The following is a 26,489-nucleotide window of genomic DNA, read 5'->3' as shown; positions in this document are numbered from 1 at the left end:
AACAGTAGTGGAACGGTCAGCATTACGTAGTGTTGGTAGACTCTTACTCAAACTGGTTTGAGATTGATTTGCTACCTAACCCAACACCCAGTGCTGTTATTACTAAGATGAAATGTCATTTCTCAGTCCATGGTAGCCCACATAGTTATTTCTGACAATGGTTCTCAGTTTACCAGTTAGTTGTTTGAGATTTGCTAAAGAGTGGACTTTATCCATGTTTCTAGCAGTCCTGAATATCCTCAGTCAAATGGTCTTGCTGAACGTGCAGTACAGAGTGCAAAGCAATTACTGGAGAGGTCAAAGCGTGACAGTACTGATATCTTCTTGAATTTACTCAATCTCAGAAATGTACACTGTGACAATCAACTTGGCTTGCCTGCTCAGAGACTTCTATCTAGGCAAACCAGAACAACCTTGCCTATCAGTTCTAGTTTGTTGTTGCCTAATGCTAAAAACAAGAGAGCAATCAAAGCCCAACTTTTTAAGAACTGTTCTTCTCAGAAGTCCAGCTATTATAAAATGAGCAGATTTCTTCATCCGTTAAAAGGAGGAGAGACAATGAGGATGCAAACAGCAAAAGGCTTTGATCGAGTTGGTCAAGTGGGGGGGGGGGGGTGGTATTTGTACCAAGCCAAGATCCTACTTAGTGGAATCTGAGGGTATAGAGTACAGGAGAAACTGCAGACATCTTCCTGTATCAGAAGCGATATCAAAGCATCATACCTGTGATACAGTCTGTAGACCTCAGAGCAACCCTGACAATGTTCGTATCGAAGAATGTGTCGAAATATCCATTCCCTTTCCTGATGACCCAGTTGTCCCCAAAGTCGAACATTCCTTGAAGACGGTCCCTTTTGCTAGATCCCGTTCTGACTTTTATGTTACATGATCAATTCATATTTCTAGACCTAGTGTAAAATACACAGCAACCTGGACAAAATTGTTTTATATATGTCTAATTTTGTATGATTGCATGTCAAATAACTGGTTCTGTATAATTGCATGTCAAAAGATCATTTCTGTACATTGCATGTCATTGAATACTGTCATTTCATACATGGGCTATTTCTCAAAGAGGGGGGGTGTAGATCAGAGCAAGTATATGTACCTTTAAGAAGCATTTCCAGATGTAACATGTGCATATAAATACTGAGCATGTGCAGGCAGCATTGCCATTTTGAGAGAACAGCCAGAGTGTTAACATGTATGAGTGTGGTAGTCAATCTGTTTATAAGTTTATTCATAGGTTCATAGATTCATAGGTTTATAGATTAGTACTAAGCTAACTGCCCTTGAGACTGCGGTGCTAGTGCTGCGATAGCATTGTCGCCTCACAGTAAGACGTTGTCCTGTTCGATTCTCAGCTAGAGCGTCTTCTGTGTGGGGATGTACGTGAATGGGCGTACCTTCGTTGAAGGTTGTGCGTCAGGGCCAGCAACTCGGCACGTAAAAATCTACTGCCAATCATTAGCGGACCGGAGTTCCGCTGTGGTGACCGCTAATCGGGAAAAGCCGAAAGACACAACAACAACTAAGCTAACTGCCCTTGTGAGCAATTTTAAGCATAGCCAGTTATCCCTTGTTCATAGGTTCATAGGTAGGGTACTAGGCTATTGGCCCTAGGGCCTGTACAAGCCTAGCCAAAAAGGTGCCCTGGCTTTCGCCACACAAGAAAATTATTTTCCTGTGCCCCTGTCGAGCAGAACCACAGAAGTGATCCCCGGGGTGAATTTCCTATTACTCACCCAATCATCAAGATTTTTCTTGAAGAGTGCTAATGAGGAGCTCTGTTTGACAATAGATAGGTAGTCTGTTCCAGAGTATGGGAAGTCTCTGGGACAGGAATCTATCCCTCCAGCATGTTCTGTTTATTGTGGTGACAAGTTTAGGTCCCTAGAGCATGTAGCTCAGAGGGATTCGGATTTCTTTAAGTGGAGCATGTCCAACAGCTCTGGGTTTGACATAGCTTTGTATGTTAGGCAGAGATCGCCTCCAAGTAGGCGATATGCGACGGAGTAAAGCTGGAGTTTTTTGAGACGGTCTGCGTAAGGCATCTGTTTGAGGCCAGTAATCCTCTTTGTGAGGTATTTTTGCAGCCTTTCCAGTTGTTGTAGATGTCTTGTGAGGTACATACTAAAAGGGGAATTGTACTCTATAATAGGTTTAATGAGTGATGAGTAGAGGGGAACAATGACCTCTTTTTTTCTGGATGAGAAACCTTTTGTGATGAGGTGTGCCACGTAGAAGAATTTCCTGACCACTGTGGCGATGTGATTATCAAAGGAGAGACTACTGTCCACCTGTGTCCCAAGGTCTCTTATCACACTTTCGGTGTTAGACTACTGGTAGTTCATGGGTACCGAATTTTTACCAAAGGGGATGACAATGCATTTTTTGGCATTGAGCTTGAGACCATGTCTTTGACACCAGGCATCTGTCTCAGTGAGGCCCTTTTGTAGGATGTTCACATCGTTAGGAGTTTCAGTTATGGCTCCTTGTTTGCAGTCATCTGCGAATTTAGTTAGCCAAAGACCTTCTGTGTTAGCCTGTACTTCAGAGAAGTAGATACCAAACGGGAGAGGACCCAGGACTGAACCCTGTGGTACTCCACTTGTCACTGGTCTGAATTCTGATTTGGAGTCTGCTACTTTCACAGTGTGGGTTCTGTCAGTAAGCCAGTTGGCAACCCATCTTGTGATGTAGGGATTTATACCTAGTTTAGTGAGTTTATCTATAATTCCAGAGTGGGGGATGGTGTTGAACGCCTTGGCGAGATCTAGATAGGCTGTGTGAACCACCTTACCCTCATCTATGTCTTTGGTGACTACTTCAAAGAAGTCTATCAGGTTTAGGAGACATGATCTGCCTTTTACAAACCCAAACTGTGTGGTGTCCAGAGTTTGGAGATCTCCAATGTCTTTGTTTATGAGTTCCATGATGATACATTCCATGGCCTTGCAGATGAGGCTCGTCAGGCTAATGGGGCGGTAGTTCCCGGGGTCTGTTGTGGCTCCCCCTTTGTGGAGTGGGATAACTGTTGCGGTGTGCCATTCAATGGGCACAAAGCCTGAGGTGAGGCTATGATTGAACATGGTACTTTAGGTGGGGTGCCAGTTCGTTCTGTAGTTCATGTAGATCTCAGCCTGGGATGTTGTCAGGTCCCATTGATGCTGTGTTCTTGGCTTTGAAGAGTTTGTTTTTTTACCTGTGCAGCTGTGATTACAGGTACTTTGCATTCTTCCGGTATAGAGATAGGCCCTTTAGGGGATGAGACAGGGGTAAAGTTAGCACTGAACCTATCTGCCAGGATGTTGGCAATATCAGTTGGTTCTGTATATTTAGTGCCTTTGTGCTGTAACTCAGAGCAGATCTGAGTGTTGCCATTGAGATTCTTGACATAGCTATAGAATGTTTTGTGGTTTTCTTTAGAATCAGTGGCGATTTTGTTTTCGTAACTAGCTTTGGAGGATTTTATGAGGAATCTCAGCTTTTTACTGAGGCTGACCACGGAGTTCCTCCAATCATGGATTTTGCTCTTTTTTGCAGCAGTTTCTTTCTTCTGTTGTAGAGTTTGTTTATAGCAGGGGACCACCAGATTGGCTTCCTTTTTTTGGAGGATAGCATCTTGGTTCTGTTAGGGATTGCACGATCCATGCACTCGTGTAAGTGCTTATAAAGTACAATTGTATAGGATTCAGCAGTCATATCTCTATTGTCCGTCAGCATGGGTGTAGTGAAGTTTGCCACTTCTGACTTAAGAAGCATGAAGTTGGCTTTGGAGAAATTTTTTACGGTGGTTTCCCTAATGGGGGTTGGGGGTGAGATGTGGATGTCTAGGGTGATTTGCTTGTGGTTGAATTGGACCAACGAGGAATTTATGGAACACCGATTGCCCATCTTGGTAATGACCAGGTCTAGGATATTGCTGCCCCTGGTGGGGGTGTGGGTAAGTTGATCCAAGGCATTGGAATTTATGAATTCCAGAGAACGTTGAGCACAAGAGTTGGTACATGAGTAGTTTTCCCAGTTAATGGTGGGGTAGTTGAAATCGCCCTTTATTAGGGTGTTAGGTTGTACCCTAATATTTTCCAGTGTATCAAGAAATGAGGAGTCGGAATCCTGGGGCATGGTGGGGGATCTGTAGCAAGCTACAATTTGCATTGCGGTCTTGCCCAGAGTTAGTTGCACTTGGATAATCTCAGATGCATTATGCTGAACAAACAAGCCTGGAGGTATGGGTATCCTTAATGAATATAGACACGCCTCCGCCTTTAGTGCTTCGGTCCAGGTTAGGTGGCCGAAAGGTGTGGTATGAATTACAGCCTGGTAATGCATGGGTGATGTCTGGAGCCTTGAACCAGGTCTCTGTCACTGCACAGATGTCGATGTTCTCCATTTTAAGGAGTGCCTCGAGTGAGTGCATTTTGAGGTTTAGAATTCTAGCATTAAGTAGCATTACCCTCAGATTTTGCTTGCTTATACCTGTTTCGGTGGTGAATTTGTCATTTGAATCTTGTCTAAAAAAGGCCCTATAGGGGTGGCAAGAGCCTTAGCCAGTATTCAGAATCCCAAAGGCGACAGGTGCAGGCCATCTCTGGCAAAGCATCGTGGTTTGTCAATCATGTCATCCCAGGCAGACAGATACTGGATCCCCTTAGAATGACACCAGAAGCTTAGCCAATTGTTGAAGTCAATCATTTTGTCCTAGTACTGTGGTATCATTCTGGGTCATGGCAGGATGCTACTCAAGGCTAGGGTCATACCCGCCTGGGCTACACGATCAGAAAGCTCCTCCATGCCTCTTTTCATGTAGTCCAGGGAGGTACATCTCAGGTCATTCACACCAACATGGACAATGACAGAGTCATATTTGTACTTGTTCTGGAGTGACCTGAGTGCATGCGTTATGTGGCGAATCCTGGCACCTGACAGTAACTTTCTCCTTGTGTAGTCTGGTGAGTGGAACATCAGTGTGCCTGACTATAGAGTCACCTATGACTAGAGTGTCGGGTACGTTGTTATGCCTTATGGCCTGTGGTTGAGTGGCACACTGAGTTTGTGGGTTGTTGTCGTTTGGGTTGTGTTGGGGGGTGGAGGTTGCTTGCGTTTCTGCTTTGGAGGTCCCTGTTGCTTGGGTAGATTTTTTTTAAAGCCTCCGTGAATGTAGGTGTGTGTTTTGTGTTTCTATGTGTGTGTTTTGGTGGTGTAGGTTTTGAGGGACTATGTGATGATTGTGGTATGGTGCAAGTGTTTACCTTCTCCTCTTGACTGTCTAGTCCAGTCTTGGGTGAAGAGAGCTTTGCTTCCAGTTTGGTTATACAAGTGCATCTCTCACAGGTTGTAGTGTTGGGTGGTAGGAGGAGTGGGTTGTCTGTGTACATAAGGCAATTGCTGCATTGCCCCAAGATGCTCAGATTCATCAGGTAGACAGGAGAAAACACCGGGAGCTGACCCTTAGACATGCCTGGATAGGTGCTTATTTATTAAGTACTAAAAACTGTTTTCCTCTAGACAAGTGTGGAAAGTTGAGTGCTGTAGTAATTTGTAGCTTATTTAGTGCTTACAATGAGTTCTGAACAAGTGGAAAGGGGGAAAGGAGGAGCAGAAGCTAACTGGGTTGGCCTTCTCAAATGCTCTCCCTGGAATAGGTAGAATAGCTGTCCATTATCAAGTGATAGTTCAGGCAGTTTACAATCCCTCAGAGCAGAATTTAGTGGCAGACTCTTTGATCAGGTCCAGAACACAAGCTCATGAATGGATGCTTCACAGAGATGTATTCCTAGACATTGTCCATCGGTGGGATATTCCTCAGGTATATCTTTTTACCTTCCCTCCAAACAGACAACTTCCTCTATTCTGTTCCAGTGTACCAAGTCCTCTGGCTTGAAAAGAGGATGCCCTGTCTTTTTCTTGGAAGGGGGTGTTTCTGTAATCTTTCACTTCCCTTCCTCTGTTGTATCAAGTTCTACACAAGATTAGGCAGGACTTTCCCAAAATGTTGTTTGACCAGAGGCAATTTCCACAAGTTGCTTCACTGGGTGGATCTTCTCACTCAAGACAGTGGATCTCTTGCCCATCCTCACCTGTCCACTCTTCAGCTGACATTGTGGAAGACAGAGTTTTGCAACACTGCAGTGAAGGACATGTACTGTTATGGTAAGCTTTTCCACAATTGTACTATGTCCTTCTATATCACTGTTGCAGTGTTCTTTACTTAAGGGAGAGTACAAGTGCAAGCCTGGGAGGAGGAAGGTAGGGAAAAATCCTCCATGAACACATGCAGAATAGCTTTGGGTTCTACAGGAGGCCAGGAAACCCAATACCAGAAAATTCTATATATCCAAAAGGAAAAGATTTCCTGTTTGCTGCCTCTCTTGCCATCAGGATTCCCTATCTGCCGCGATCCCTCAGGCTTTCTCTTGTTTGTGTGATCAGCCCAATGTTGGGTTGGCATATTTTTCAGTTAAATGCTCACCTGTCAGCAATTTCTGCTTGACTGCCATTAAATCCTCCTCTGGTCTCTAGATTTGATATCAAACAATTCCTTAAAGAAAGGCATCCTTCATATCAGACCTCCCAGGAAGCTTATTCTGCCTTCTTGGGACATCAGTTTTGTACTTGAGAAATGGACCCAGTCTCATTTTGTACCTGCTGCTTCCTTTTGCAACATTGTACTTGGAAGACTGCGTTGCTTTTGGTTCTTACTTCAGCCAAGAAAGTGTCTAAACTTCAGGCTCTCGAGGCTGCTCCTCCTTTTTGAGTTTTTCTTAGAGGCAGGGTGTCGCATCATACTAATCCTCCTTTTATGCCTAAGGTGGTCAGTGAGTTCTCCTTTAATCAGTCTAGTCATCCTTCCTCTTTTCCTTCTCCACAGTCTGCAAGTGAGAAGGTTCTTCACATCTTGGATTTACACAAACAGCTCAGATATTATTTAGATAAAACTAAAATTTTGTACAGATCTGAGCAGCTTTTTGTTTCCTTTCATCCCAGGACATTGGGTTTGCTGGTTTCTAAGCAAACCATCCCCTCTTGGATTTCTAAGACCATTTCCTTTTCTTATTATTTTCATGGCAAATGTCTTTCCTCATATGTAAAAGCAAATTCTACTAGGGCAGTTGCCTCCTCAAATGCCTTTTTCAAGGATCTGAATACAGTTCTATTCCTTGAGGCTGCTACTTGGTCCTCTGTCCATACTTTTACTAAACATTACAAGTTTGATATGTCCAGGTTCATAACAGGCTTTGCTATTCTGCATGTGTTCATGGAGGGTTCTTCCTCCTCCCAGGCTTCTTCTTGAGCTCTTGTACTTTCCCTTAGGTAAAGAACACTGCAACAGTGATATAGAAGGACATAGTACAGTTGTGTAAAATCGTACCATAACAGTAGATTTTCTCTTCACTGTTGCTATATTCTGTCCCTCCCTCCTTACCCCTCTGTCCTGACTCTTGCCCTGTGTTCTGGTTGCCCTCCTGGCTGAGGGGCCCTTTTCCCTTCTGGATGCACTTGTTCCTCTCTGTCCCTGAGAGTATTCTGTTTCTCCTGGGGCCTTTTCAGTACATCACGTTTATGCCCTACTTCGTGTACAGGGAGCGCACATATGACTTATGGCTCCTGAAAGAGCTGAAGGCTTTAGTATATTGGCCGGATGTTGGGCTAACCTTGACAGGAGATCCCCTAGGTGACGAATGCTGAAACAGTGAGGAGAAGGACATATACTGTTATGATGAGATTTTATACAACTGTACTTTTCTGCATTTTGGGAGGACTTAGTGTAGTGACTCTGTTTAAAAGTAGTCATAAAACAGCAATATGTCCTACTATTCTCATGTTGCCGTATTCATAATAGTGGGGGGGGGGGGGGTCACTGCCTGCAGTACCTGACATGCGGCCAGTATACCAAAGTCTTTGAATAAGGGGTATGTGTGACGTTGCATGTCAGAGCTACAAACCTATGTCGGCTATATATGTGACATCTGGGCTTACCCAATTCAGAACTTTCCTGCCGCCGTGATCTACAGACGTCCAGTCACCAGCTCGCGGAGTCCAGTTGTTCATTTGCCTTTGGCTGTCCACATTCAAGCTAAGTACCCTTTTGGGATTTTTGATTACACCTTCTTTCTTGTATTCCAGACATACATGTCCGCTAGGAAGGAGAAAGTGTGCTTGTGGAAGACAGATTCCACACAAGAACACACACTACAGGTGCTTATTTTGCTTAGGGGCAGGCCACAACTACAAGTCTTGTAACATCTGCCCAGTCCTTTGTTCCCAGTACTTTGAGAAGCCATCTGGCTGCTTTAAATTTATATTTATAGAATCAAAAAGACTCCATTTAGCGTCAGGTATGGAAGGCGGGATAGGTACCTTCAAGGAGCCGCCACGGAAGATGGCCAAAAAAGTTAGGCAGGACGCCCATGCTGCACCTCAGGAGTCTGGTGAGACTCTCGATGCGGATGATAGTCCAGGGTCTCATTGGGTGTTGGTTTTACTGCTAGAACTGGGAACTGTGGCGGAAGCCAGTTCAGAAGAAACCCAGAGTACGTCCACTGAGGTTATTCAACCATCAGGCCCTGATGGTGAGGGGGAACCATGGCTCGTGACATTGGAGGGACCTTCTGCTGCTTTACCATCCAGCCTGGCATCGGCTCCCAGACCGACTACTTCTCCTGTTTCCATAAAAAAGAAACAAAAAGAAAAGCACAGAACTACAGAATCTACATCACAATGGGAAGCCTTTTCACAGCACTTGTTCAGAGCCTTCCAGCCCCTTCAATCTCGGGAGCCCCAGCCAGTTGTACCCCCCCCCCCCCATGCAGCCCTTGGAAGACTCTGAGGAAGAACCCTCTTCCTCAGACGAATCCCTGATTTGTAGTTCCCAAATTGAGTCACCCCCAATGATTTTGCTACCCTCGAAGAAGACACTCTTAGTCCTGACTCTTCTGGAGAAGAATTTTCTTTTGGGGATACCATTACATTGATGAGAGAGCATTTTAAATGGGAGGTCTCCGAGACAAAAAAAGATGTATTTTGAACTTCTGCAGATGAAGCAAGCTTCTACTAGTGCAGTTCCCCCTTTGCTCCCAGCTTTCCTAGATGCCTCTCAGGCCCCAGACTCTCAGCCTTCAGCTTCTAAACGACCTGATAGATTGTACAAGGTTCCCCAACAGGCACAATTCCTGTTCACGAATCCTCCTGCAGACCCTGCAGTTATTGCTGTGTCAGCAGACAAATCCTCCAGGCAGCTACCCTCTACTTCTTTGTTCCTTACAGATAAAGATAGGAAATTCATAGACAGACTGGGGAAGAAAATTATACACTTCTTCCACCATGGCTATTAGAGCTATTAATTACCAAATCTGCATGGCTAAATTTGTATTTGTCCTAGATTCATTGTCTAAGGCTACTGCTCTAATGTATGATGTAGCAGATTCTCCTGATAAGTCTCAGCTTACTGCCCTGCTCTCAACTCTCTCTCAGGTGACCAGGCATTCTATCAAGTGCAGCTATGATGCTGTAGAAGCATCATCCAAGTCTGCAGCATCTGGCTCTGTCTTGAGAAGGTATTCCTGGCTGAGACTCCAGCCATTACCCTTGGATGTACAGGCCAAATTACTTGATGCACCTCTGGACAATAAAGCCCTTTTTGGCACCGCTTCAGCTGAGCTCCTTAAATCCCTCCAAAAAAAGGGCAAAGAGCTGCAGAATTTGAAACATTTGCTTGTCTCGCCCATTCCTAGATACCACAGGAACTACCCACAGAAGACCAGTTTTGTAAGGAGGCAGTCCTCCTACTCTTCTGCAGCCCAGTCTAAGGGACGGAGACACCCTAGGAAGCAAACCACTCCTAGACCCTCCACCACCTCTAGCCCAACTTCCTTTCAAAGACAGCCTGACCCAGACAGAGCTTCTTCACTGTGACTCAAATCCCTTGCCCAGATCCACCCCCCTGTCCCTCCGTCTAACTCTTTCCCTACCTTTCTTGCAGAAAATCTTTTCAGAGAGTCAGGTCCTTTCTTTTATACAAAATGGGTACTTCATGGCTTGGTGGGCAGTTTCACCCTTCCAGGGGACCCCCTCAACCTCCATCAGATCAGCTCCACCTTTTCCTTGCGATTCTGGATCAGCTCCTATCTCAAGGCACAATAGAATATGTCTATCGGGATCAGACAGCTAAGGAATTTTATTCCAGAATGTTTCTGGTCCCAAGAAAGGTTGGCCGTTGGAGACCAATTCTAGACTTGTCCCTGCTCAATCAATATCTGAAGGAGCCTACCTTCAAGATGCTGACTTTACAGCATCTCTTACCTCTTATCCTTCACCAAGCCCTTATGGCATCCCTGGATCTGAAGGACACTTACCTTCACATCCCCAATCACCCCAGCTACAAGAAATTCCTATGTTTCTCTGTGGGTTCTTCACATTTTCAGTTTTCTGCATTGCCATTGGGGCTCTCTACATCACCAAGAGTATTTACAAAGTGTCTAGCCCCAGTTATTGCCCATTGCAGAATGCAGGGCACACAAATTTACTCCTGCCTAGACAACCTGCTAATCCTGCACCAGGAGTATCACTCCCTGTTCCATCACTTACACATTGTGTGCAGGATCTTGGAGGACCTAGGTTTCACAGTGAATCTACAAAAACCCCAAATGACACCAAGTCAAGACCTTGTCTTCTTGGGGTTCAGGATAAGGACAGACATGATGTTAGACTTTATCCCCTGCCAGAAGGTGGAAACCCTCACCCATTACTTACTTCCAATCTCTCCTTCCTCTCCCAGCCATCTCAGCCAGGGAATTTCTGCAGGTCCTAGGTTACATGTCCTCCTTGATTCCCTTGCTTCCCTTGGCCATGCTTAATATGAGGAAATTCCAGTGGGTCTTGAGGAATTTATGGAGCCAACACACACATCCTCTGGATGTTACACTTCCTCTTCTCCCAAGCTTGCAAAAGGAACTGTCATGGTGGATCTCAAACATTACCCTCAATCAAGGGGTACCCCTGCAGATCCCTCCTCCCACACAACACCTGTACACAGATGCATCAGATCTGGATTGGGGAAACATCCTGGACAGCAACAACAGTCAGGACAAAGTTCAGGAGGAGTGGTCCACCCATAGAAAAAGGGACTACATCAATGTAAAGGAACTGCAGGCCTTCCAAAAGATTCTGCAGTCAGGCACCTTGAAGGTAATCACAGACAATATAACTGTTCTTTGGTATGTCAGCAAGCAGGGAGGGACAAGGTCCTATCCACTCTGCACCTTGGCAATTCAAATTTCGTCCCTAGCGGCGAAACTTCACTTGCAAGCTGTATACATTCCCTCAGCAGATAATGTAATGGCAGACACCCTCAGCAGAACCCTAGCACCTTCTCACAAATGGATGCTTCACAGAGAACGTGTTTTTGGATCTCATTCACAGGTGAGGTATTCCACAGGCAGATCTGTTTACCTCATCCCAGAGCAGACAGATGCCCCTGTTTTGCATGAGAACTCCACATCTACAGGCTTGGAAGGTGGACGCCTTCTTTTTTTCATAGGAGAGGATGTTTCTTTATGCCTCCCTCCCTTCATACTGATTCAAAAAATGAAGTCAAAGACAAGCCAAAAATCCTCCTGGTGACCCCCTTTTGGCCAAGACAGCATTGATTTCCCTTACTTTTTCTGTTAGCCAGGGGCAATCACCACAGCTTACCTCACCGATTCGACCTACTCACACAAGACAGGGGATTCCTCATCCACCCTCAGGTGCTCAATTTCAAACTCACCTTATGGGTGATAGTATTTTGATTCCCTTCAGACACCTGTATTCATAGGGCATACTCAATGTCCTGCAAGAGGCCAGGAAGCCTAGTACCAGGAGAAATTACGTATGTTATCTAAATGGAAAAGATTCTCCAGGTGGTGTCTCAAGAACAAACAGGATCCATTACTTGCTACAGTACTTATGGTCCTTTCTTATTTGTGTGAACTGCTACATTCAGGTCTGACGTATTCATCAGTAAAAGTGCACGTGTCAGCCATCTCTGTTTGTCTCCACTTAGTACACCCTTTGGCATCCAGACTAGAAGTAAAACTCTTCTTAAAAGGGGTCCTCCAAATCAGACCTCCTTGTAAGCATGTTCCTGCATCCTGGGGCCTTAATTTTGTGCTGGAAAAACTCACATTACCTCCCTTTGAACCAGCCCATTCAGCATCTCTTAAGTTATGTACTTGGAAAACAGTTTTGCTGGTGGCCCTTATTTCTGCCAGGGGGGATCTCTGAAAGCCAAGCCCTTATGTCCACTCCTCCATACCTTATCTTTCGTAGAGATAGGGTCTCCATCAGGACCAGTCATTTCTTCATGCCTAAGGTAGCTAATGAGCTCTCCTTGAATCAGATCATTAATCTACCTGTTTTTTCCCTCAGCCTCAGAACTCCTTAGAAAGAACTTCACATTCTCTGGATGTTCATAGACAACTGAGGTATTATCTGGACAAGACCAAATCTACTGGAAAGTCTGACCATCTTTTTGTGTCCTTTCATCCTAGAGCCCTGAGCAAGGTGGTGCCAAAACAGACAATTGCCTCATGGATTTCTAAGGCTCTCTCTCTTTGCTATTCCATTCATGGAAAATAATTGAACTCTAATGTGAAAGCCCATTCCGCCAGAGCAGCTGCCTTTTCGGCAGCTTTTTTCAGAGGCATTGACTACGCTTCCATTCTGGAAGCAGCCACCTGGACTTCTGTACATACTTTCACCAAACATTACAAGTTAGACTTGATTTGTAGATTAAGGGCAGGGTTTACCAGATCAGTTTTGCAAGGTCCCATCGACTCTGTCTCCCAACCTACCTCTCAGGCTCCTGCCTAAAGCTTTGGTACTCTCCCAACTGTTATGAATACTGCAACATGACAATAGAAGGACGTAGGATAGTTATGTAAGAACTTACCATAACCATAGATGTCCTTCTCTTCCATGTTGCAGTATTCAGTCCCCCCCTCTTACCCCCTTCTTTATTTCTTGTTTTTTTTCTTTTGTTGGTTTGTATTCCTTTAAAGGGTTATAAGAGCTACCATATAGTTCTACAGCTTGCATACTTCCTTGACTGGTGGTATGTGCGGGTCTGGAAAGCTGCTTTTCTTCTAACCTCCCAGGGGTACTGCTGTATGTGACAGTCAGTTCTAAAATGGGTACATGCAGATGTCACATATATAGCCAACGTAAGTTTATCTCTCTGGAATGCAACATCGCACGTAACTGTTATCCAAAGACTTTGGTATACTGGCCGGATGTCCGGTGCTACAGGGAGTGACCTCCCCACTGTTATGAATACTGCAACATCGAGGAAAAGGACATTTATAGTTATGGTAAGTTCTTACACAACTATCCTTTTTCATACAGCCTAGTGCCAATGGTGTGAATTTAAGAGATTGTGGTGGAATTGAGGGAGATAAAAGGGACTGTAGAGAAAAGAGTGAGGAAATATTTATACAGCGGCACATTTGTCCTGGAATGTGAATGGGCTAGTAAATGACAGAAAGAAAAATAAAGTGATGGCTTATTTTTTTAAAGGTACTGCACAAATAGTGATGTTACAAGAGAAACACTTGAAGTCCTATGAACATCAGAAAATGATTATACAAACTGGGAGCAAAGCTTATACAGCACAACTAGAGGATGCAAGTAAAAGGGGGCTTACATTTAGAGCAAAAATGCACTTCCATAAAAAATTGAGGAAGAAAAAATAGGCATAGGAGGTATGTAATTTTAAGAAAGTATTGGTGGAATAAGAGAATTACATTGTTAACATTTACATACCAACAAAAGTTAACATAGAAGAACTGAAAAGTATATTAAAGGATATAATTACCTTTCAATAAGGGATACTAATCAGGAAAACTGGAAATTTTCTTTTTAATAAGCAGGGTGCCTTGTGGGAGGGCAAGGCAAAGTACAATTAGACAGGAAGCAAGATTTATTGAAAGACGTTTAGACATGCAGTAGGTGGATTGAACACACTAAATCCACTCTGTGTGTGTGTGTGTGTGTGTGTGTGTGTGTGTGTGTGTGTGCGTGCGTGTGTGTGTGTGTGCGTGTGTGCGTGCATGGTGTGGAAGAACTACAATGACAGGGTTAGCCACTCTGTACTCTAAAATGCTGGATTTCCAAGATATACGCATTGCTGTCAGAAAGTGTTGGGAAGATATCACCCTCATTGCCTCTTGACACACAGGATGGGATCAGGTTCCCCCTTGTTTATGTACCAAACCACTGCTGTTTTAGTCTGGATATTGATCACACCTTTGAAGAGGCGGTCTTCAAAATCCTGCAGTGCAAGGCCTACTTCTCTCATCTCCAAAACATTGATGTGTAGATGTACCTGGGAATGGGACCAGATACCAGGGGCCATCATCCCTTTGTAATGCTCTTACCCATTCCAGAAGGGAAGTAGTCATGGTTGCTGTGGCTGTGGGTTGTGGAAAAACAAAATAGACATTGTACACAGACCTAATCTGACACCAGTCACCAAAACATGTGACTATGACAAATGTCAGTGAGTTGAATAGGAAAATTCATGTGCTGTAATGTTATACACCACTGAACAGAAAGAGTCCATCGAAGAACTTGCATGGAAACCTGGCTAAAGGGACAAGGGAGATTGCATCGGCCATTAGACTGAGGAGACAGAAAGTCATGGAATGTGGTAACCTCTGAAGTAACAAGACTTGATTGGCTTGTAGTTGTAGGGATAGCAGTCTCAAGAGTGGAAGTCTTTTACAGTCTGAATGGTGGTATCCCTATGGTATCCTGTAAACTCTAGAGCTTGAACAGGTTACAGATTGGATTTGTTGAAACTGACTGTGATGCCCAAGGGCTGGCAAAGATGGAGCAAAAATTCTGTCACATGAATCAGTGATGTCCTTGAAGTTCATAGGAGGTTACTATTCTATTGACCTGAAGGTCATTTTAAGCCTAGCCTATTACACCCATTATATTTCATTAAAAAAGACTAGTCAGTGCCTAAGATTATTATTAGTAATGACTTTCCATGTCCAAGAAAGATGTGGGAGCTATTCCAGGCAAGAATTTGCGGTTTCCCATCCATTCATCCAGGCTCCTTTTGAACAGAATCATAGAGGTGGTCTGCTTAACATGAATTGGTAGCCTATTCCAGAGAAGTGGCAACCTCTGTGAGATGCTTTTGTTTCTCCATCATATCCTATTTAAATTGCAGGCCAGATTTAGGTCACTGGAGCAGGTAATTGTATTCCCATTTGACTTACGGACGTGTAGCAGCTTCATCAGGTTTGGGTTGGAGATTGCTGTGTAAGCCAGGCACAAGTCTCCCCTAAGCAGCCTGTATGCTACTGAGTGCAGTGATAAAGACTTCAGTCTGTCTGTGTAAGGCATGTGGTGAAGAGCCTGTATCTTCTTAGTTAAAAATCTCTGGGGTTTCTCCAGTTGCTGCAAATGCCTGGTATGGTACATACCAATGGGGGCCTTATACTCAATTATGGGCCTGAGAAGGGATGAGTGTAGGGGGGTTATAACCTCTTTTGCTCATGAGGCTATGCCTTTGCTAATCAAATGTGCGATGTAGAATGCCTTTGTGAGGAGCAAGTCAGTTACAGGAAGTCCTGGAATCTCTGTAGGCTAAGACAGCCTGCTACCACTGTCATGCCTTTGGTGAAGTCCAAGTACCTAAGGGGAAGCCGAAGGGCAGTTCCCAAAATTGGCAGGGGCAAGCTCCCAGCCTGAAGCACAGGAACCTCCTGGAATGCCTCATTAGTTTTATGTGGTAGTATGTATCTTTGAGGTTCACTGAGCACATCCAATTGTCCTTCCTCAGTAGTGGTAGAATGGATTGCATCTTCACCATCTGAAACGTGGCCTGTTTTAAAAAAGGTTTAATTTGCTCAGGTCCATAATGGGCCTAAACTCCTTGGTTTTCTTTGGCAGAAAAAAGTATCCTGAATTAGATCCTGGATCCTCTCTGGTCTGGTTTGACTTCTTGGATGACTCGTTTTTATGAGTACTCTTTGGATCTCTATAGCTCCTTCCTTTCTTCAGTAAGGTGGTACATCTGGAAGGGGCTTTTTGTCTTAGACTTTGGGTAAATTGAAAGTGAACAATGCAGCCACTGGAAATGGCTATCAACATCCAAGCATCTGACGTGATGTCATCCCAAACTTGGGGATGGACAGCCAAGTGCCTCCTGACTGCCACCAGAGCCCAGCAGTCAGACAAATTTTTACTAATGCTGGAAGGGATTGCCAGACAATGATGTAAACCCTGATTTTGTAGACCACCCCAGTCCCTAGGGCAGAGTCCATTAATGCCCCCCCCCTGCCTCAAGGATCACCTTTAGCTGGACATCCTGGGAAAATTATTGAGATTTGTGTAGGGCAACCATCCCCCCTCTCTTTTTTTGGGAGGCCAAATAAATTGGACACAAGCCTTGAAGCACTCTACAAAGGCCCATTCAGGCATGACAGTGGACTGCAGTGCCAGTGCCTGCTGCATATGTCATCCCATCCACTACAATCAACAATGAGTTGCATGGAAACATTAAATACAGGTAATTTAGTTGCCAGCTAAGTCTCCAAGGTCTGACAAAACTCAAGCGAAGGTTGTGATGTGACCAGCTTAGATGATTTAGTAATCCAGTCTCTCTCTGAAGCCTAGTCAGATCTGTCACTTAGTTCAGCGCACAGAGGGCCTGTTTGGCAGAAGCATATGTGCACTTTACAAGTCAGACCAGTGCCCATGACACTCTGGAGGATGAATCAATGCACCCTGTTCAGATATTTCTTTCTTTTTTCATGGCCATAGCGACAGCAGTGGCATAGACTGGACGTGACGTCAAAGATGGCTGCACATTGAGTGACAGCTTAATTTCAGCTCTCCCAGTGTGAAAACAGAAACTTAGAAAAGACAGCGAGTGAATTTGTGTTTTTCGGTAAATTTCAGTTACTGGCTAGTAGTAGAAGAAATTTGGAGAACCTGAAAGAAAATCAACCACAAAAGGTGAGGAAAAAACACTGGCTGGGCAGAATCCTGCAACTGTTCAACAAAAAAACAGTTCAAGCTCCACCTTTGGTACAAGACATGACTTCCACTAACCTAGATGAAAAAAATTAAGTCAAATTTGTACAGAGCTGATTAAAATAAATGAAACACTGAAGGAGTATATTAACTCAAATAAAAGCCTGGAAAATGAAATAAGCTTTTAAACTGATATTCACATGAGCTGATACAACTGCAAAAATCATAGGTCGAAATGAAGAAAAGTCTGGATGTGTATTAGAAAACTCAAAAAGAGATGTTTCAAAAACGGTAGAATTAAAGGACAGAGTACACAGGGAAAACCTGAAATTTTCTGCTGTATCAGAGAAACTTAAAGGAGCAGACTGTATTCATTTTACAAAAGCACAAACTAGCAGATTGACTGGTATTCCACAGAAGTTGTTTATTGAAAGGGTACATCATCATGTACTTTATACTTCATACCTGCATATGAGAAAGCAGCCAAGACCTCTAAAGATAAAGATGCAATCCCAGAAAGACTTGATTCTGACAAAACTGTGGCAGAATGACAAAAATACTAAAAGTTAGAAAGTACAGTGTTTGTGAAAAATGTTTACTCACTGTACACCAAACAGAAGAGGAGTAAATTTATTCCAGCAGTCAGGGAATATCAAGAGGCAGGTGTGGGATTCAAGCTGTTGTTTCCAGCTATCTTTTGAATATATTTTTTTCTAGATATTCAGTCATTTTTGATGCAGTACATGCTAAGGAGGAAATACAAATGTTTGTCTAACAAAAAGTGAGCAATCATACAGAAGGGGACTCTGCTTCTTATTCTTCTGATGATAAAGCTCATAGACTATGGCAGGACACCTTTTTCACTGTTCTAAAGGAAATGCTTGATAGAGAAAAGCATAGGAGCTGACTAAAGGAACCAGAAGTATGTCTAAAATGAACCAGAGCTGGTAGTTGAGAGATGGAGATCAACAGGAGGGAAACCATTAACTAGGAAATTAATGAATAAATGTGGGAATGTAAAGCATTAGTAACATTTGTGAAATATGGCAGAACAGGAAAACCTGGAAATATTGCACTTTTTTCACTTTGTTAAACTTCTAGGGGACTCCAAAGCATTGTACCCTACTTCATGTCATTCATGTTTGGAAGAACATTAAGGAAAGGGGAATAGGAAGGAAAGAAGTAACTATAAGTGAAACAATGTTTTGTTCTTAACACTATTTTTATAAAGCATGGCATATACTGCATGCTGTAAGTAAATTATTTTCAATTATTTTGTGTGCTATATGAATACTAAAGGAAATAGGTGCCCTTTTCCTTTCTTTCATTCTTTCTTGTTAGTTGTAAGAAATTAAATGTAGGCACTGCAGTGTAAAAAAAGAAGAAAGCCTGGATAAAGGCATGTTTAAGATAATAGGCTGTAATCATAGGTTGTTGAGGGAAGAGACATGCAGGATTACAGAGCAGTATACAAGTAAACATATGCCTTTTTCTTACATTTTTTTTACTTTTGCATAAGGTAATGACTGGATTAAGGCCGTTTGCTTGATCTGACAACAGGTTTTAAGTGGAGCAAGTAAATTAAAATTAAATAACATTGAATGTAACGAAAAGTTTTCCTTTAGCAAATAAGCATTCATAGTGTAACATGAGAAGCTTGTGGCTGAAGGCAACTGTGTATCTGTTTCTCATGTTTCTATGCAGACAGTCTGATGAGTACAATAAAAACAGAATACCTTTTTCTTTCAGCAGCTAAAAGACATTCTTTTCTGAAAGCATTCAAGTTATTTCCACATCTGGGAGAGGAATACAGATAAGATAAAAACAGCACTCAGTGTAAGTAGAAGCACAAGTTGTACCATGTGTCTTAGCATGGATAGCTTTCATTATAGGTCAGTTAAAGCCTGTGAGTGTAGCTGTCAGTCTTGGACAATTGTTCCTGTTAGGAGGGTTAAACTTCATTATATGAAGATGTATGCAAATTTGAATGTTAATAGAGAAGTAGTGATGGAATAGTAATTTGGTTATGCTAGTTAGAACTAGGTATAGTAGTTTAAGAAGTGCAGTAAAGTGAGGTATTAGAAGGCGATAAGCAGGTTAAGTGTTATAGTGCTTTAAAGTGAGGTATAATGAAGGTGATGAAGGGTGTTCGAGATATATGTCCCAGATGAGGAGCTGTGACAAAGCCAAGAGGCAGAGCGGAAGTCTTTTAGTAATGGTTTGCATAGGTGAAGGTGTGTGATAGACAAGGAATTTTACTCCAAGTTCTAGCTATATTATTTGAATGTAGACTGACCCCACCATCCCTTTGTAGTTTGTAGGCGTTAAGCAGTTGTTTATTATTTGACCGAAGGGGACAGTTTGGAATATAGTATTGGACTAGGGGTCTAATTGTACTGGGCAGGTTGATGAGGTATGGGTGATTGTATTGGTTAAGGTGAGCTGTGTATAAGATAGGTGCTGAGGAAGCTCTAGTCAATAAAGGGTTTTTAGTGATTAACAGTGGTGGGTCTGGTAAGGTTTGTTTCAAGTGAATCTGGCAACTTTGTTATAGCACTGTTCAAGTTTAGGACTAAGTGAGGTTTGTAGGTTTGTCATGATAGGGGTTCCTTAAAGGAGAGAGGGTAAGAGGAGAGTGGTAGCTAGAGTTACCTGGCAGAGTCTGTAAATAATTTCTTTACTCTATAGATAATGTTCTGTAATCTACAACAAAAGCTGCTGTTAAAATGGGGTAATTATTAGGGCATATAAAATATTGTATGATAACTATAGTAATCTGTCAGAAGGAATTAGGATTGGGAAAAAAGATTGGATAATCAATTCACGGTGAAACAATGGGAGGAAGTATGTATGTCTCCCAAGTATGCATCAGATTCTAGAAGATTTAGGTTTTTTGCTTGGAAGCGTTTGCATTGGTATTTTTATACCCCAAGCAGACTCCAAAGAATTTTTCCTCAAGTAGATTGCAAATGTTGAAGGTGTGATGGGGAAAGAGGTAATTGGGTATGTTTTGGGAGCGTAAGGAGTTGGCAGACTTTAAAAATACCTTGCAGACTACTGTGTCAGAAATACTGGGTGAGCAAATTGGTGTAAGTATGGAAATTATTTTTTGAGCTGTGCTACAGAATCAGAATTGCCTAGACACATAAAGGCCATACTGAGTTTAATTCTGGTGGCTGCCAAAAAAGCAATTACTAGAAAATGGAAATCAAAGTCTAAACCATAGTAAATATAGTAACAGAGATAAAAGAACTGAAAGTAGGATGTTTAAAAAAGTGTAGGAGAAAATTGCATAGAAAAAGTGAGACCAATACTTGCAGAATAATATACTCCGAACTCTAAAGACTCTCTCTTGGGTAATAACTAAATGTCCGAACTAAAAATCTAAAGATTTAGGAAAGAAGACATGACAGAATCTGGTTCAGTAACTGTATTTGAGCACTTCCGTTCATATGTTAGCAATCAGACTTCATCAGAAATACATTTCATTGCTTGTGAAAAAATGCTTAAATAGTACAGTAAAGTGCAATGGCACGAGTGCAGCTTTGTAGAACCATTACAACATAGAAACTCGATTGGTAGGACTAGTATAGCATAGAAAGTAAGCTGATTGGTTGAACTGGTGTAACAGTGACAGGGTTCTATTGGTGTACCCGTGAGGAAACCACAAGGATAGGGGAATACTCTACCTATTCCATCTAAAGAAGCATCTAATATTTAGGCTTCCATTTAGCCCTGGGGACATCTTGGCCCTGAGCTGAATTTGCCATTTCAGCTCTCTGATCTCAGGGAATTGGTTACTATCCCTTATGAAAGTGTGAACTTGTTCTAGGACGAGGAAGTTAAAAGCTTTGAACTGGGAGCATTTTAGGCTGTGCTTAGCTAGAGCGTTCCTCATGTCTACATTTCTGATTGCATGTTTCTAAGTCTACAGGTAGTTTTACCCACGTAGAAAGGGTGACAGTGGGAGCAGGTGGCTAATTAGACAGTATTGGTGGAATTAGTTTAATTTGCCCCAAGTTTGGACTGAGAAGTTGCGGCTTGCTATGGATATAGGGCTGTCTGTGGTAAGGTGCTTGCAACAGCAACAACTTCCACAGGGGAAGGTGTCAGTTTCTGTGGGGTTTTGTGCTTTGGCCTACTTCTGTATGGCTTCAAGCATCTCTTTTAGGGTTCTGGCCTTTTTGTAACAAAAAGATGAAGATGACCCTAGAATTCTGCTGAGGGTTGGTCTGGATAAATTTCCAGTGGTAGTAATGGTGGCCCTGATGCTTTTGCATCTAGGGAGATGGGCAGAGGAAAACGAGTGGGGTCTTTGGTTTCTTTTTTGGGTCCAGGGACGAACCCATATTTAAGAATAGGTAAGTGTCTTGTGTGCTGGTTCTTTTACTTCCTTAAGACAATTGATCACTTATTTCTGTGGGTAATTCCTGTCCAGGAACATTTTGGTAAGGAGTTCACATTCATTGTCGAACATCTGATCATCGCTTATAATTCGACTTAGTCTGACGAGCTGCCCTTTCATTTTGCTTTTTTATGTGAAAGGGATGCGGACAAGAGAAGTCTAAGTAACTGTTTCTGAAGGTGTTTTTACTGTGTATGTTGGACAGGAATTCACCAGCATTGGCGTTAAGGGTCAGGGTGATGTCCAGAACGTAGTGTGTGTTGCCTACACCTGGCATGGTGAATTCAAGAAATTTGATTCTGTGATTGATTTCTGCCAAGAACATTTGTAGGTCTTGTTGAGAACTGGTCCACAGGAAAAACAAATGCACACTCTGGAAATACTGGAGCTTGGGAAGAGTGTCTGCTTTACAGGTGCACAGAACCAGGTTCGCATAAGCGGGAACCATTTTCGCTCCCATGCCTACTCCTTGCCTTGGTGATTGTGCCGTGAAAGGAGAAAAAGTTGTTCTCCAACACAAGCTGAATGAGGACTTTGTGTGTGGACCATCTCTAGGTCCATATTAGTGTGTTTAGTAAGGGTATTGGGTGACTAGTTCTCGTCCCTCACAGTGGGGAATGCTGGTGTATAGCGAAACTATGTCTAGGGTGACTAGTATGCTTTGTTTGGGTACTTCTGTGAGGGTAAAAACTTGGTTGAGGAAGTCCCAAGAATCTTTCAAATAGTAAATAGAACATTGTATTACAGGGTTAAGGTAAAAATCTACTAGTTCGGAAATGTATTCAGTTTTGATCCTCCTCAACGACACATTGTGTCTGAGTGGAGGATTTGCTTCACTTTTGAGAACTTTGGGTATTCCAAACATTTTGCCAATAATGTTTTGGAGGAATGAGGTTTAAGGGAAGTCAGGTATTGAATGAGCTATTTAAAGTTCTTTTGACAGTTAACTGCATAGAAGAGTATATGTGATGTATGATGTTTGCAACCAAAAATAGATCAATATGGTTTATTTTCATTTATGTAAACGTATGATTGCCTATGGTGTTAAGCGATAAGTCAGTAAAGATCTTTCTTGTTTTAAAAAATGGCATTAACTGTGAGAGACACTTGCTCTAAAAGGACCTATCTTTGGGCATGACTGGAATTTTTTTTTTTCTCCAAGGCTTGCAAGGCACTAATAGATAGCTATGAGAAGCAAAAAGAAAATCTAAGATAGGAGTGGAATAAGGGGCTAGACAGACAATTCAAACAGTGTGTATAGATTTATCGCACCCCAAGATATGCAACAATATCAGGAAAATTAAGGATTTTCCTACAGAAGTACTTTGGCATACCCAATAGACTACAAAGAATGCTGCTTAAGACAAGGGGTGAATATTTGGGATGTAATAAACAGGAAATAAAAACATGGGAACTTATTTTTTATGGAATTGCCAGAGACCGGAAATCATAAAATTAAATGTAGAAAGCTTTACAAGAAAGTAACAAACTCTGACATAATTTTTACCCAGGAAATAATGTTGTTAAGATACAACTTTAAAGCTGTCTGAAAATGTTCAAGCTATAATAACTCTATTAACATTAGCAGTAGAAACAGCCATTACAAGTAATTAAGAATATGGATACTCCAGAACAGAAAGAAGTAAAGGGAATGACAGGGGAGATTAAGAAGTAGAAATTAACACTTTTCTGTAGAAATGTTTGGAAGGGCTAGTAGAAATAAGTGGGTGCTATGGGACCAGACAATTAACAGTGAATGAAAACAGGCTTGTTAAAACAGAACAGCAGAGAATAAATAAGTTAGGAACAGGTGGTGAAAATTCGAAACTGAATAATATAAAACAGTGAAGTATTAAGATATGGTTAGATAGCAAAATAATGGTTATTCATATCTTAAACTTTGAAAAATTCAAAAAGAATATGCACTGCTTTATAAAGGAACTGTTAAACTGTAATCATCAACTTGGCCAGAGCTAAAGAATGTTAGCATGCTGCTTACTTGATTATGTCATTGGTCTGTTATGTGGGCTGATGATGAAGAAAGTGCAACATGCATGAAGACCGCTCAGTTTGTAAGGTCATTTTGTTAAACAAATATTTAAATAATTGCATTTTGTGGGGAAAAAAGTCTAAAAATTGTATTTGTTGTGTGTCAACATGCATATCTAATGCTAGAAGCTGGTGACGAGTTTGTACTGGTTAGGATGGTCTTGTAAATGCATGCTGCTGGCTTACTAATTAATAATAACATAAAAAATGCTACCTGAATGGTGAGAATGTAATTTGGGACAGCATAAGTAATAGGCTTTAATGGACAGCTCAGAGGTAGAAGGTCTAAGCTGCTAATAGTACTCTTTGACTCTGATGATACCTGGATTGTAAAAGGCGAAAGTGCTAAGCCTCTGGTGATTTTATCTTATTAAAGTGACAGCTTCATGTGTAAGAACACGTTGGTTTGCCTGTTTACTTTTTGGCAGGCCGTAATGTTGGTTGCTTGGGTGTTAAGTCATTTCCAGAGGCTACACCATTCCTTTTCACTTTACCCCAAAATTGAGACTAAAATCCCTTCCAGACAATGCCACACCATCAATGAAGGGAAGCAGCAGCAGAGATTCAAAAGCTGTTCATGAAACAAGTCTTCCAAAAAAATTCCACCACACCAGAGAAGGATACACAGGGTCTGTTCAAGATTATTTTTGGTGCCAAAGGAAAGTAAGGACCTCAAACCCATTTTGAATACCTCTACTGAGGAAGGATGATTGGATGTGCTTGGTGTACGCCGACTACAAGTAGGAGTTGGGGAACTGTTAAATGTCTAACACACATTGTTTAACAGCATTAAGAAAGGTAATAAAATATCCAGAGTGTGGGAAAAAGCCTGGTTGTCCCTTCATCATATAGGCCAATTTCAATTTCAGATCATAATTAATAGTCCGGTAAGGTACATTCACGTTATGATGAAGAGTTTGAACTTTAAAAGGATGACACTGGCATGGCAGGGATGCTGTATCAGGGGAGTGTGAAGAAACACGTTTTTATAACAGAAATAAATAACAGCAGGTATACAAAAGTGTTCAATTTTCAAAGAAAGTGTCCCTACCTGTTAACGTTGAACAATTCAGCTTCAAGGATATAGCAGAAAATGCAACAAAAAAATGTTGCTGAATTTTGGCTTACATTGGACTGCAGCTCTGTGTACAGGTGAAGAAAGAGTCGTCATCAGAGACTGAAGTGTGAAGTAGCGTACACTTATTAGGCTTTGGTATAAAAGTTAATTCTGAGATAGTTAACACTTTTCTAGTTTCTTAATTATTGCTTATTTCCACAGGTTATCCTGCCTCACACTGTCCTAAGTATTGGTCTCTGATGCTTAACATAGCTGCTAGGATCCAGCTAAATTAATCTGTACATTGTTCTTGCATGGTGTGTGTGTGTGTGTGTGTGTGTGTATGTGTGTGTGTTACCTTGTGATATTCTTTGTGTATTCCTTCCTCACATATTGTTGCAGTCCATGACATGTGTCAGTATTCAGCTTTCATCAAGTGCATCTTTTCCCTTTCATAGGTATTCCATCTTGAATCTCTGTTGTAAGGATAACCCTGATAGGGTAAAGAGAGAATTCATAATCTGCTACATGCTTAGTTATTGTGTACTGCAACCAGGTTCAATGACTTGTTTGAATCTTCTTTGCAAGCTCATTGCTGGATTGTTATACACGTGTACACACACAGAGAGTATCACTGCCTCTGTTTTGAAAGGGTTTATTTGACCATTGGTTTCTTTTTATTTAATTTTTAACACATATATTAAATTTTTACTTAAGACACAGACAAACTTATAGGTATATGAAAGAAAACAAACAATATTAACATATTCCCAGTTGCTAACATTATATACATCATGTGTATTTTTGTGTTTACTGTCAATTCAGCATTGTATAAATTGATCAGTTCCTGCCTTCCCTTAAACCTAACTTCTCCTCCAAAATATTATTCTAGAGGCATTGTTCTCACAAGTTTCCATTTTTTTCTATGCAATTTTATCCTCCCCTTTTCTAAGGATCCCATTTCCAGTTCTTTTATTTCTGATACAATATTCAGTACTTCAAATTCATTTGGTTTAGACTTTGATTTCCATTTTCTAGTAATTGCTTTTTTAGCATTCACCAGAATTAAACTTAACAAGGCCTTACTGTATCTAGGCAATTCAGATCCTGTATCTCAGCTCAAAAGAATCATTTCCTTAGTTACACCCATTTGCTTACCCAGTGTTTCTGACAGAGTACTCTGTAGGGATTTTTTAAAGTTTATCAACTCATTTCACTCCCAAAACATATGTTCCCAGTTACCTCTTTCTTCCCCATCATACCTCCGACATTTACCATGTACCTGAGGACAATTCTTTGGAGTCTGCTTAGGGTATAAAAATACCTATGCCAACACTTCCAAGCAAAAATCCTAAATCTTCTAGATTTTGTTGCATTATTGAGAGCCATATGTATACCCCCCATTGTTTCCTTATGAGTAGTTTATCCAGTCTGTATTCCCAATCTTTTCTAACCTCTTATGATTGATTCCTATAATGTGTGGTATTTATATGCCCTAATAATTATCCCATTTTTAACAGCAGCTTCTGTTCTAGATTCAGAGAAAAGCTCTACCAGAGCAGGGCTTTCATTTAGGATTCTTCTGTCCCTTTCTCTACGCCTGTACTCCAATATCTGTGTCTGATAGGGAAGGCTGTCTCTAGCCTGCAGTCCAAATATCTTCTTTGGCTTATTCCCTTTCTGTTACCTCTCCCTCTGTAGGTATTTGCTCCCAATACCTTGTTTAGCCGTTGGTGTCTTGATCCAGTTTATTCATTATGACTGAATCATTCTTATTCTTCACAAATTCCACATTCTGTGCAGTTGGGAACTTGCTGCTGTTCTTAAAGAACCCCCTGTTAAGATTAAGATCTCACACACCCCTTTATCCCTATTTCATCCTTCATCTTGTCATCCCCTTTACTTACTGCCTGCCATTCATCCTGCTTCTTTCTTCTCTTCGCATCT

At 41.9% G+C, this 26,489-nt stretch overlaps 1 protein-coding gene across 1 annotated transcript in view; it reads left to right on the top strand.

Annotated features, from left to right (window-relative positions):
• The window catches only part of NEK9 (NIMA related kinase 9), a 1,697,515-nt gene that overhangs the window by 1,629,337 nt on the left and 41,689 nt on the right, over positions 1-26,489 (top strand). The window lies entirely within an intron of this gene.

This window comes from Protopterus annectens, chromosome 6.part0 (assembly GCF_019279795.1).
Source record: "Protopterus annectens isolate FY-2018-M chromosome 6.part0, PAN1.0, whole genome shotgun sequence".
Lineage (NCBI taxonomy): Eukaryota > Metazoa > Chordata > Ceratodontiformes > Protopteridae > Protopterus > Protopterus annectens.
This window is presented reverse-complemented; position numbering and strand designations above follow the sequence as displayed.